At 48.5% G+C, this 13,092-nt stretch overlaps 1 protein-coding gene and 1 long non-coding RNA gene across 2 annotated transcripts in view; one reads left to right on the forward strand and one right to left on the reverse strand.

Moving 5' to 3' along the window:
- The window catches only part of LOC146869513 (uncharacterized), a 383,511-nt gene that overhangs the window by 26,646 nt on the left and 343,773 nt on the right, over positions 1 to 13,092 (forward strand). The window lies entirely within an intron of this gene.
- The window catches only part of LOC146869514 (uncharacterized), a 44,745-nt gene that overhangs the window by 15,354 nt on the left and 16,299 nt on the right, over positions 1 to 13,092 (reverse strand). The window lies entirely within an intron of this gene.

Consider the following 13,092-nt stretch of genomic DNA (forward strand, 5'->3'; position numbering starts at 1 on the left):
CCTTTTTCTATGTGTGCTGCATTCTGTAGCACACATAGAAAGAGGAATAAGCCTCTCAGTATTGTTTTTGTTCAGGAATGTCTCCATTCCTGCACAAAGGTACTCCTGCATGCAGCGCAGGCACCCTTGCACCATGGTGCAAGCATACCTCCGATCCTCGGTCTAGGTCCGCTCTCTCCCCGCAGCTCCGCTGTGCCGTCTCTTGCCTCCAGACCCCGACCTCCTCTATGAGAGGTTCGAGGCTGCTGCCCACTCCCGCTCCTGCTGCCCACTCCAACTGGGACCAGACTGCCTGCAACCACCGTAACCTTTCTCAGCCGTTTTTTTCCTAATTTTTCCCTGTTGTGCCACTATTATTGTGCCCATCTGTGTCTTGCTCTAATTCCAACACTGTTTTTATTTTCTCGTGCCTGTCTGTTCCTTTCGCCTTTCGCCGCTGCTGCCCCTGCGGCCCCTCCCCCTGGAATTCCCCCCTGGAATTCTCCCCCTCCCGCCTCACAGCCTCTCCTCCCTCCCACCTCCCCTACTTAATGGCGCCGCTGCGTGGTCGCGCCGCCGGCATGCCGAAGGCGTGTCAAAGGTAAGCCCGTCTGCGCCTGTCCGTGACCTGACCTGACCGCGGCCAGCGCCAGGAGCCCTGGATCTCTCACTACCCATCGCTAAGACACCACCACCCTCCTCACACTCAACCCTGGAAGACTTAGAGAATGCCAACAGGCCTTGCCGAACACGACCCACGGCCAGTTATCCTGCCTCCACTGCCGCCATACCCTCACCGCCACCCCAGCCTCCGACGCCACCAATGCCAGCACCGGCGACACCCTAAAATGCATCCTCCTCGACGTACGCTCTGTACACAAACACTACATGGAAATCTGGAACCTACTCGACTCCCTCTCGCCTGACACTGCCTTCCGCATAGAGACCTGAACCAACGCATCCTCCGCCCCCGACATCAGCGCCGCCATCCCAGATGGATACAAGATCCAGAGGAAAGACTGCCCCAACCACCCAGGAGGGGGCCTCGCCATCGCCCACAAGAGCACCCTTTGCCTCACCACCTCCAGCGAAACCTTCCCCTCCACCAACCACCTGCACTTCCAGATCCAGACCACCCCCAAAGCGACACTCCAAGGAACCCTCGTCTACAGACCCCCCAGCCACCGAACACCCTTCGCCACCACCATCACCGACTTCATCGCACCCCACGCCATTGCCTCAACAAACTACATACTCATTGGAGACCTGAACTTCCACCTTGACAACCCCAGCGACCCCAACTCCACTATCCTTCATGACAACCTCGCCAGCATTGGACATAAACAGCTCGTCAACACACAGACCCACAAAGCAGGACACACCCTCAACCCCATCTTCGCGGCAGGAAACAGCGTCCAATTCAGCCACACAATGCAGCCGTCATGGACCGACTACCACTGAGTGCACTTTGCCATCAACAAACCCAAGGCACCCAAACAAGCCCCACGACCACCACGAAGGAACTGGAGCAGGGTTACAGATGAGCAACTTAACTCCACCCTCACCCGAGACAACCACACCTGGGCTCCCGACGCACCGACGCAGCCAGAGGACTCCACACCTGGATCTCTAACTGCGCAGACAAGCTCGCCCCGCTACGCAACCTTGTCAGACAAGGTCCCAGGAAAGCTGCCTGGTTCACCACCGCTCTCCAAGTAGCCAGACGCACCTGCAGATGCCTGGAGAAGAACTAGAGAAACACCAAGACAACCAAAAACCACACCACCTACAAGGACGCCATGACAGACTACCACAACCAGATCAGAGCCACTAAGAGGAACTCCATCCACAACAAAATCCTGGCCAACTCCACCAACTCCAAGGAACTTTTAAGTGTCATTCAAGAATTCACCAACCCACGCAGTGAAGCCACAGACATCACCCCATCCCAAGACCTCTGCGACAAGCTTGGAACCTATTTCCACCTCAAGATCAAAAACCTGTACAACAACTTCATCAACCATCCACCAGGTGCCACAGACTGCCCCCCACCCCCCAGAAACACCAGCCAGCCCACCATCTCCAACTGGACACCAACTAGACAACAATCACGGACGAAGACGCCGCCTCGACCATGAAAAGCATCCACTCGGGGGCCCCCACTGACCCCTGCCCCCCTCACATCTACCACAGAGCAATGGCCGCCATTGCACCTGAACTACAACACAGCATCAACACCACCTTCCCAGATGACTGGAAGCACTTAGAAATCAGACCCCTGCTCAAGAAGCCTACAGCTGACCCCACCGACCTCAAGAACTATCGGCCCATCTCGCTCCTCCCCTTCGCAGCCAAAGTTGCAGAGAAAACAGTCAACAGGAAACTGACACGATTCATTGAAGTGAACGCTGTCCTCAAGCCATCACAATACAGATTTCGAAGCAACCACAGCACAGAGACCACCCTACTCGCCGCCACAGGCGACATTCGCACCCTCCTGGACCAAGGCCACTCCACAGCCCTCATCCTACTGGACCTATCAGCGGCCTTCAACACCATCTCTCACCATGACAAGCACACAAGGAACAGCCCTGGACTGGATCCGATCATTCCTCACCAGAAGTAGCCAAAGGATCATACTCCCACCCTTTCTCTCCGACCCCACGAAAATCACCTGCGGAGTCCCACAGGGACTCATCACTCACCATGAACCGACAGGTCAACGCCGTCACCTCCAGCTGATTAAACACCTTCCGCAAGACCTTCAATTGGTTCCCCACTGAGTCAAGGAAGACAGTCACCCACGCACTCATCACCAGCAGACTGGACTATGGAAATGCACTCTACGCCGGCATCAACAAGTCCCTGCTCCGCAAACTCCAGAAAATACAGAACCCAGCCGCCAGACTCGTCCTCGGCATCCCCCGACACGAACACATCAGCCAACACCTACGAAGACTCCACTGGCTCCCCGTGGAGAAAAGAGTCACTTTCAAAAACCTCACTCACGCCTACAAATGCCTACACAACAACGGACCCAAATACCTCAACGACAGAATCAACTTCCACGAACCCAAAAGAAACCTCCGATCTTCCAACCTCGCACTGGCCGAAACCCCATGCATCCACAGAACCAGAGCAGGCAGAAGATCCTTCAGTCACATTGCAGCCAAGACCTGGAACGAGCTACCGGCAGACGCGCCCCCTCCAGACCTGGCTATTCAGCTAAACAGATCTGCGGACCCCCCCATGCCCCTCCCCCCGTCAGCGCCTTTGACCCTCATGGGTGAGTAGCGCGCTTACAATTCCCTGATTGATTTATTATTGGCCCTAGACTGGCAAAAGGGCACCAGCGCAGAAAAAAACTCAGCAATGCGCTACATTTCCTTAAATACTGCACATTCCTGCCCTTTCCTTGTCCCGCAGTGCAGTGCAGCAAGGTGACTTGCTGCACTGCACTTCATGACATTCTCATAAATAGACCCCTTAGTTCCTATTCTCTTCTGAAGGAAAGCATAGAGATTAAACACAAAAAATTGCCTTACATTGGCATTACCTACCCACTGGAAGCCCATTTGATGGCGTCGACAAAGGAGCACATATGGAAAGGGAAGTACATTGAAGCCTTTAAGCTTTTGCCCTGGGAACAGATAGCGAAGGAAGGATCAGAGGAAGAGGAATATGAGCTGTCCAAAATGTCTAGAGTACCTGTTACTGTAGGGGAATTGGACGGCAACATTTCCTATATGTGTCAGAGTAAAGTGTGAAACGTGCCTGGAGCGTTCCATGGCTTTATTTAAATATAAAGACACAGTATTGAAGGCACGGTTGGGCATGGGGATGGTATGATGTGGAATTTTGGGCCAGATTGCCAGAAGATGATGATAGGGTATGAGGTTAGCTGGCCAACAAATTGTTTTTACAGACAATGACACCAGCGAGGCCAGCCCTTTCAGGTCCCTCCCACCTAAGATGGAGTAGGCACAGTTGGCACGGGGCAGACAGGGGGTTCAGGTGAATGCTGGGCATTTAATAGAGGCTCATACATCAGGGAATGCTGATGTTTCTGGCACACATGCTCCAAGTGTGGGGGAAAGCACCCAGTTGTACCATGCGGACCGCATGCAGGAGATCCCAGGCCCCAATGGGGGGCCAGAGGGACAGTGGCAGTACTCTATTGACAGGGGCAGGTGAAGGGGATGCCAGATCATTATGGGGAAAGACTTGTACACCAAATAAACTAGACAGGTTACAATACGTGACATCTTGGGGTGGAGAGGCACATTGATGTTGGAAGGTTTTGAATTTGGTTTCAAGTTGAGATATGAAGGGCCAGGAGAACAATGATGGGCTAAAAATCTGATATGTGGGAATACCAGCTGCAGGTGCACATGGATGGAGGTAGAGCAGGTAGATTACTTGCTTGGTTAATACGCCTTGAATATGGGAGAACTCCCATCTCCCAAATACGAATGTCAGAGGAAGTGATTACGCACCACCCTAAAGAAATAAACAAATCATTCCGATCTTATTATGTCAAACTATATTCTGAGCCAAAGGCGCAAAGACGAGAATCCATAAAGAATTATTTTACACCCCTGCCCCTAGCAATCCTATCTCCCGACAAATACGAGACATTGGGGGGGATCGGTAACCTCAATGGAAATCATGGCAGCGCTTAAGGGGATGGCCAGGGGGAAAACGCCCGGCCCGATGGTCTACCAATGGAGTTCTATGTCACTTATGCCCAGATCCTAGAACCGAAATTAGAGGAATTATACACAGAAGCCTGGGAAAAAAGGGAACTGCCCTCTTCAACCAGAGATGCGTTGGTTGTGCTGCTCCCCAAGACTAAAAAAACGCACCCACACGTGTCAGACTTTTGCCCCCTCTTGATGCTCAACGTTGATTTCAAAATCTTGAGCAAAGTATTAGCAACACAGCTTTTGCCATATATGACCAGCCTAATACATATGGACCAAAACGGGTTTGTACCGACAAGTTCCACCTCTGGGAACTGACCGGGCTGTTTCATGTACTACATCATCCTGACCGGGACCAGTACCTTGACGCAATCATACTATCCATAGAACCTGGAGAAGGCATTCGACTCAGTACGATGGGATTTCCTAGAAGAAATGATGGAACGAATGGGGTTGGGGGAAGATTGGATCAGGTGGGTGAAAATACTATACAAGCACCCAACCGCATGAGTTAGGACAAATGGAGTAATCTCTGAACCCTATAACATATACAGAGGCACTAGGCAGGGGTGTCCATTGTCCCCTTTATTATTCGCTATAGCAATAGGACCACTGCCGACTGCATTTCGACAACAGAAAGGCCATATTGGCATCCAGTTGGGACGAAGGCCTCATGTGATTTCTCTCTATGCAGACAATCTGTTGCTGTATTTGAGAGATGGGGCCACAGGAACACAACGGACCCTGGCCATACTAGAAGAATATGCAGACCTAGCAGGACTTAAGATTAATAAATCTAAGACCTATGCTTTCTCGCTTCTAGAAAGCCACACACAACCTGGGAATTTCCCAGTGGTACTGACATGGTCACCTCGCACCTTTAAATATATGGGAATCCAAATTTTCCATACGATAGATGATTTGCGAGAAGGCAACTTGAGCACGATTGTTAGATCTCTGAAATCGTCTATACAGTTTTGGCGGTCTCTTAAACTGCCTCAGATGGCACGCATAGCACTGTTGTATCATTTTACGAACCTCCCAGTGGTGATACTCCCATGATGGTTCTCTGACTTGAACCAACTTCTCCGGGAACTTATTTGGGATGGAGGGCGGAATAAAGTTGCTCTGGAAATAGTGCAAAGGGAACCTAAAGATGGAGGGTTATGCGCCCCAGACTTTGAACTATACTATCTGGCGGCCCAGCCGCAGTGGTTAGCTCAATGGATAGATGGCCAGAACTTAGAGCTACTAGATGAGATGAATGGGAGAAACAATCAGGATGGTTGGTAGCCAAGCTATTACACCAGAAACTGTTCCTCCCAAATTCCCAATATATTCTAAAAGACAGCACTATATTGCTGGAAGAGATGTCTTCGGCGCACAGAAGACAGCCATTCGTATACACCCGAAATACCGCTTATAGGAATTCCATTAGCTCCATACCCAAGACTTCAGTTAGTAAATTGGACAGTGGCTAGGATCTCAACAGTAGTAGACTGCTTCCACCTGGGAGTCATGATACCCATAAATGATTTAATGTCCCAATACGACATACCTCACGGGCAATTCTAGACTTACCATTCATTGACGCGAACAGTCCGATATATGTGGCAAAGTTGCTCCATGGAGCCCGACACATTTAGAGTGCTCCAGGTGCTGCTGACCCTTGGGACAGCTTGGCACCTGATGAAATGTTTATATAGAGCACTCCTGGAATTGGTTAAAAAACCACTTGACCAGAGGGAAATGGGAGGAGATTATAGGGAAAACACTAACAGACAAAGAATGGTCGCGAGCATTGATGGGTTTGAAACAAGAGTCAAGAAACTCTAACTTCAAAACAATCCAATTCAAATATATACATATGGTGTATCTGATGCCCCACAGACTGAATGTCATGCGAGGAGACACTGACCAACCCTGCGCTAGATGTGGACTAAGGGATGCTTGCCTTGTACATATGACCTGGTACTGTACACATTTAATAGGATTCTGGGAAATAGTCCTGACTGAGATCGGGAAAACTTTGGCCCGATCCCTCCCAAACACACCCGGGATTTGTTTGTTGGACCTATTCCTTTGACCGAAGGCCAAAGAAATAGGAAACAGATTTGTAGATCTGGCACTGGTATTAGTACGAAAATAGATAGCCCAACATTGGAAGGCAGAAACTGCACCCTTGATAAAGGCATGGGAGAGAAACATAAATGCCTGGTCTAAAGCTGAGCTGTGGGCCCTCCAGAAAGATGATGCGCAGGGAATACGTAAACGTCCCAAAGCGGAGTTTTGGGCGGAAATGCTGCGGGACTGGGAGACTAAAAACATGACAGACTCCCAGGGAGGGGACGAGGATACAGGAGAACCAGAAGAAGACCTAGTCAGCACAAGAGTCCTAGACCCCCACCCAGGAATCCCGCCCACTGACACATATCCCAATATACAAACAGAAGTAATATCCTGATTTATACTCCCCCAACCCCCCCCCCCACCTGACCGAGAAGCATGCGGGAACCCGTACTACCTATGAGAGAAATGCTAGAGATAGGTCACAACAAAGCTTATGATAGATTGTTCAGCGTTAATAGAATAGAGTGAGTTTATATCATAAACTTGGCTAAATGAGGAAGTAACTTTCTTGAGTACACATAAGCTGTGGCACAGAATCCCGAAGTGAAAAACACAATACTAAACGTTAATAAGAATGTACATTAACGTGCAATCTGTTTTATTTATGATTTGTAACATCCATATTTATATGTGTGAGCAAGTATAGTGAAAGGATATGACTAAATGGACATTTACAGAATGTATAAATTGATTTCAAACGCCAATAAAAAGATGTTTTTAAAAAAAAACGATGGGCTAAAAATCTGTTTTCAGTATGTTGGCACGTTAAACACACATTACAACACATCTTTTATCATGACTACCATCACTCAGCATACCATCACAATGCAACTACCATTACTCCGCAATGCCATTACAACGCATGGCATTACATTTTATATGCTTTTACCACGCATGCTTTTGCAACAAAATTCGTTGTAAATGCATGAATGGTAAAAGCATATGTTTTTTATATGTAAAGTATAAGGTAAGTATGGGGTTTGGGTTTTGGAGTGTAGGGGTATATGTTTTGGGGTTTAGGAGTAATTTTGGGGTTATGGGAATGTTTGCGTTTTGGGCTGCTGGGGTATTTTTAGGGTTCAGGGGTAAGTTTAGGGTTAAGTACATGTTTGAATTTTGGGGTGCTGGGGTATTTTTAGGGTTCAGGGTGGGTTTCGGTTTTGGGGTGCCAGGGGTATTTTTTAGGGTTCAGGGTGGGTTTAGGTTTTGGAGTGCTGGGGTATTTTTAGGGTTCAGGGTGGGTTTAGGTTTTGGGGTACAGGGGTATTTTTATGGGTCAGGGTGGGTTATGGTTTTGGGGTGCAGGTGGTATTTTTAGGGTGCAGGGGGTTTGGGTTTTGGGGTGCTTGGGGATTATTAGGGTTCAGGGTGGGTTTCGGTTTTGGGGTGCCAGGGGTATTTTTTAGGGTTCAGGGTGGGTTTAGGTTTTGGAGTGCTGGGGTATTTTTAGGATTCAGGGTGGGTTTAGGTTTTGGGGTGCAGGGGTATTTTTATGGGTCAGGGTGGGTTATGGTTTTGGGGTGCAGGTGGTATTTTTAGGGTTCAGGGTGTGTTTGGATTTTGGGGTGCTGGGGGATTATTAGGGTTCAGGGTGGGTTTAGGTTTTGGGGTGCTGCGGTACTTTTAGGGGTCAGGGTGGGTTAGGGTTTTAGGGTGCAGGGGGTAGTTTTAGTGTACGCTGCTACTCCTAGACCTTGCCCGTTAGCTGGCAGCCCGATGTGGGCTCGTTAGGCATTCCTCCGCCCTATTTCCCGAAGGATCGACATCTCATCCGATCTCAGCAAGGGGGCAATTTTTACCTGGTCCATCTGCCCTCCGGCGCCATTTTTGCTACCTCTGGCACTGCCCCCTGGTGCCATCATTCCACATCTCGCAGGACCCTACCAGAGCCCTGGCGGCCAGCACCGGAATGGTGGACCTTTGAGGATACCTCAGTGACTGTAGAAGCGTGACTACGCCGGAGACCGCCATGCCGCTGAGTCGAGGTACGTGGGATCTACCCATGTCAGGCGTCGTCCATTGTCCACGATCCCCCATGCACTACAGTAGCGCCCGAATGTTCTCTCTTCTCTGCTCAGCACCCCCTATGAGTGCCCTGACTCTGTCTCCGACCGCTGCAAGCTCCAACAGCCACCACATCTGATCCAAGGTGGGCACGAGCAGGACTTCACCAAGGCCTACACAGGGTTCCACAGAGGCCTGGACATGATGTGCCTGACTTTAATATGGCGGCCGCCTCTGCCTTCGTTCCCTCTGCAGCCTAAAGGCAGCCCAAGCTCCTTCTCTGGATTACTTCCCCTCCCCCATTCCTTTTTACCTCTGCCCCCTAGTGGGGACATGTTCTTCCGCTACCTGACTATGCAACTGTAGCCCATGTTTCGATTCTAATCTGCTTCTGAACACTGAGACCTGAGCAACATGGCTGATGCAAGGTGGAGCTGCTAGACAGCTATAGAGATTGGCCCGGGTTTCCCCCTCGACCGTCACTTACCCAGCCGGACATTGGGCACAGTTTCCTCTTCGTCTCCCTGCTATGGCTCCTTCGTCCCCTTTCCTTCGTCTCTCCACCCTATCTCCCTCCTACCCTTCTTCCTTACCCCCTTACCCTTCTACTCTCCACTGCTCTCGTCATCTATGCTGTTTAAATGTTTCTAGCAACAGATGTAACTTGTAACTGATGTAACTTTGTAACAATGTGGAACCTCATGCAAAGCGCTCTGATACCTCCGGGTCTAGCCAGCGCTATATAAAACTCCAGGGTACAGGGTAGGTTCAGGTTTTGGGGTGATAGGGTATTTTAAGGGTTCAGGGTGGGTTTGGGATTTGGAGTGTAGGGGTATTTTTAGGGGTCAGGGTGGTTTTGGGGTGCTAAGTGTAATTTAAGATTTTAGTGGGTATAGGTATTGGGGTGGTATGGGTAATATAACATTGTTAGGGGGGTTTAGTTATTGGGATAAAAAAATGACTTTTATGGGTTTTAGTTTAAAAAAAAAATTATATGTGTATATATATATATATATATACATATATATATATTTATATATAAACAACATGTTTTAAATAAATACATATATATATATATTTACCGTAACCACTTTTACACAGTTTATGCCTTCACCATGCATGCCTTTGCTTTGTAATGGCATGCGTGGTAAAGGCATATGCTTAGTGAAAGTTTGCGGGTTGATTGTATCGCGTTGTAACTGCTCTTGCATTGTAAAAAATGTGGGGTGATGGTATGCGGGGTAATGAGTTGCGGGAAAATGTCATATATTCTGTTGGCACGAGCAATTGCTATGGACTAAGCTTACGAAAGAGGTCTACGAAGGACGTATTGAAGGACCCTTTTCACACTGGCCTCTACTAAACTTGATTGTTTCACCAATTGGGGTGGTCTCAAAGAATGAGTTACGGGAATTCCGATTGATCTAGCACCTTTAATGGCCGGAGGGGCAACCGGTAAATAATTTCCATCCGGAGGAGTTGAGCAGGATATACCTCTGATTCAGCGATAGAACTGATTCAGTGATAGAACTGATCAGTAGACTAGGTCAAGGGACTCTAATTGCAAAGTGTGACATTAAGTCTGCATACAGATTGCTGCCGGTTCACCCTTCAGATTTTGAACTGTTGGTTGTGCAGTTTGCAGGTTTCTTTTTCGTGGGAAAGGCATTGTCTTGGCTGTTCTATTTCATGTTCCTTTTTTTGAGACATTTAGTACCTTTTTGCAGAGATTGTTCCATTGTGTGACGAATTCAGACATGACCCATTATCTTGATGACTTTCCTATAGTGGGTTCACCACTTTTGGTGGAGTGTGGTAAATGACTTCATGAGTTTCAGTAGTTGATGCAGGTGTCCCGTTGGCCCAGAAAAGACAGTGGGCCCAAATGATATAACTGGATTGAGATTGCCGGTGGACAAAAATGAGAGGTTGGCGACTTTGCTAGACCAGCTGTTGGCCAAGGTCAAGGCACAAGTCAGGGATATTCAAGTGCTTCTGGGGCATTTGAATTTCTCTTGTAGATCAGTGAGGCTTGCAGGACTTTTTGTCGACATCTAGGTTTGGCTTTGTCATGGGACTTGTTGCCCCACCACAGATTGCGATTGACTGTGGGAGTGAAAGTGAATTTCCAAGTATGAAAGGGTTTTCTACAGGATTTTCACAGTATACCCATGGCACGGAGGAGCGAATAGGTTGGATGGTCACTAGAACTGTTCTCAGATGCAGCAGGTGGGTCTGGAGTCAGAATTGTTTGGCACAGGCATTAGTGTGCAGTATCTTGGCCTGAAGAATGGAAAGACATCGCCTTGTTGGAAGTTTTTCCATTGATGGTACCAGTCTGTCTATGGGGGCCAACCTTTGGCAAACAAGAAAGTGCTTTTCATCATCGATAACATGGCAGTGGTCAATATAGTAAATAGACAGTCAGCTAGAGACTTACAGGTTTGCAAACGTTGTGACTGTTTGTGTTGGAATGCGTGGATTTTAATGTGACGATTAGAGCAAGCCACAATTCAAGTGTGGTTAATGACATTGCATATGCTGCTCTCACTCCAGTGGCAGAGACTCTGTGGGCTTGTTCCATGGGCGGAAGAGACATCAATGCTGAGGCGCCTGTGGCAGGTTGCAGGGGGTGGCATGATTCAGCTGATCATCTTTATCAGATTCAACAAGGCGGGCTAACGGTCTGCCATGGGAGTTTTTGGACTCGCAGCCCGGAGGCGCAGCATCAGCGAGAGTGATGAGAAAATAAGGCAGGATGTGGTCAAGTCCATTCTGCTATAAATTGTGTGCAGTTTGCCACCTGTGACCATCGCTGGTAAGTAAGATGGCAGGCTTGGCGTTCTGTGGGAAGTTGTTTTGGGTATACGAGCTGTCCACAGGTGAGATGCGAGAGAAGATATTGGAGGGCTGGGTGAAGGGAAGCGGAAGAAGAGATAGAGTGCAGAGATCGTGTGCATTTTTAAGGGATTATTGATGTTGCTTCCGGAGGCGTGTGGATGCGCAGGAGTTCTTATTGTTCTCTGTGGTCATGGTGTGGTTGTTTTTTGGGGCACTCAGAGCGACAGCGCTGGTGGGTTTGAAGTGGAAAGAGGGACTTCAGGGGGAAGACCTTAGGTTTTGGAGGGAGGGGTTCAGGTGTGGTTGCCCAGGTCGAAGACTGGTCAATCCGGTAGAGGAAAATGGGTCAATTCACGGAGGTACACACATGAGAAGTTGTGCCCTCTGTGCTGGTGGGAGTCATGTTTTTAGAGGGGTGAGCAGACAAAGGGAGGTTTTTTGGCATTCTGGGTAACTTTTAGCATCGCAAGTTCTGAGAGGAATGAGAAAGGCGTTGTTTGCAACGTGGTTAAATTGGTACGCACTTGTTTGGTATTGGTTTGGTGACGGAAGCGGAAGTCCGGGGTTGGTTTGCTGCAGACATTCAGCGTTTGGGGAGGTGAAGGTCAGACTGTTATTAGAGGAATGTACATTTGGGATGGACACTGCAGAATGGTGGCTAAGAGTAATTTTTTTGTTTGTTGCAGGATGCATTGCAGGACCTGTCATGATTTAGGGCATTCCTTCATAAAATGGACAGTCCATCATGCCGAATGAAGGGGTTTGATAACCTGACGGTGCAAATAAAATAGTTCAGGGAAGGTGGGGTGTATTGACACAAGCTCCCACCAAAGTTGGCATTGATGATGAGAGCGCCCGCTTGCCCACATTTGCTAGTTATACATTTAGGAGAGAATAATCTCATGAACAGAAAAGGTTTGGCCCTATTGAAATGTACAAAAGAGGACCTTCTGGAAATAAAAACGTTGTTTGGACTGAACTTTTGCTCCATAGGGAGTGGAGAGGCGGCAAGAGTTCAGGGGCAATTGGCAGGGCATGGAGGAAGCTTAATAGGGAAATGTGGAGATTTTGCAGAGTTAAAGGGGTTTTCTTGCTGGAGCATCATGATATTAGGTGTGAGATTCTTCTCTTTTTTAGGGATGATGGTGTGCATCTGACTGTTTTTGGTATGGAACTCTATCTGCTTCAGTTGCAGTGTTATGAAAGAGTTGGTGCAGTTCCCTTGCTAAGGTTTGGAGGTGGAGCAGAAAAACGCAGAGTTTTTCTGGTGGCAGTTTAGTATTAACAACTTTTCAAAATATTTTAAGAAAATTGGTCAGTTTGACACCCATTTGAGAGATTCGTGGGGGTGGAGGGAGTTGAAAGGCAAGTAGATGGCAACAGTTTGAGTATGCGCATTGATCGTTGGATGTATGAAGTTGCGAGTGACGAAAGG

The sequence above is a fragment of the Triturus cristatus genome, chromosome 1_1, assembly GCF_964204655.1.
Source record: "Triturus cristatus chromosome 1_1, aTriCri1.1, whole genome shotgun sequence".
NCBI lineage: Eukaryota > Metazoa > Chordata > Amphibia > Caudata > Salamandridae > Triturus > Triturus cristatus.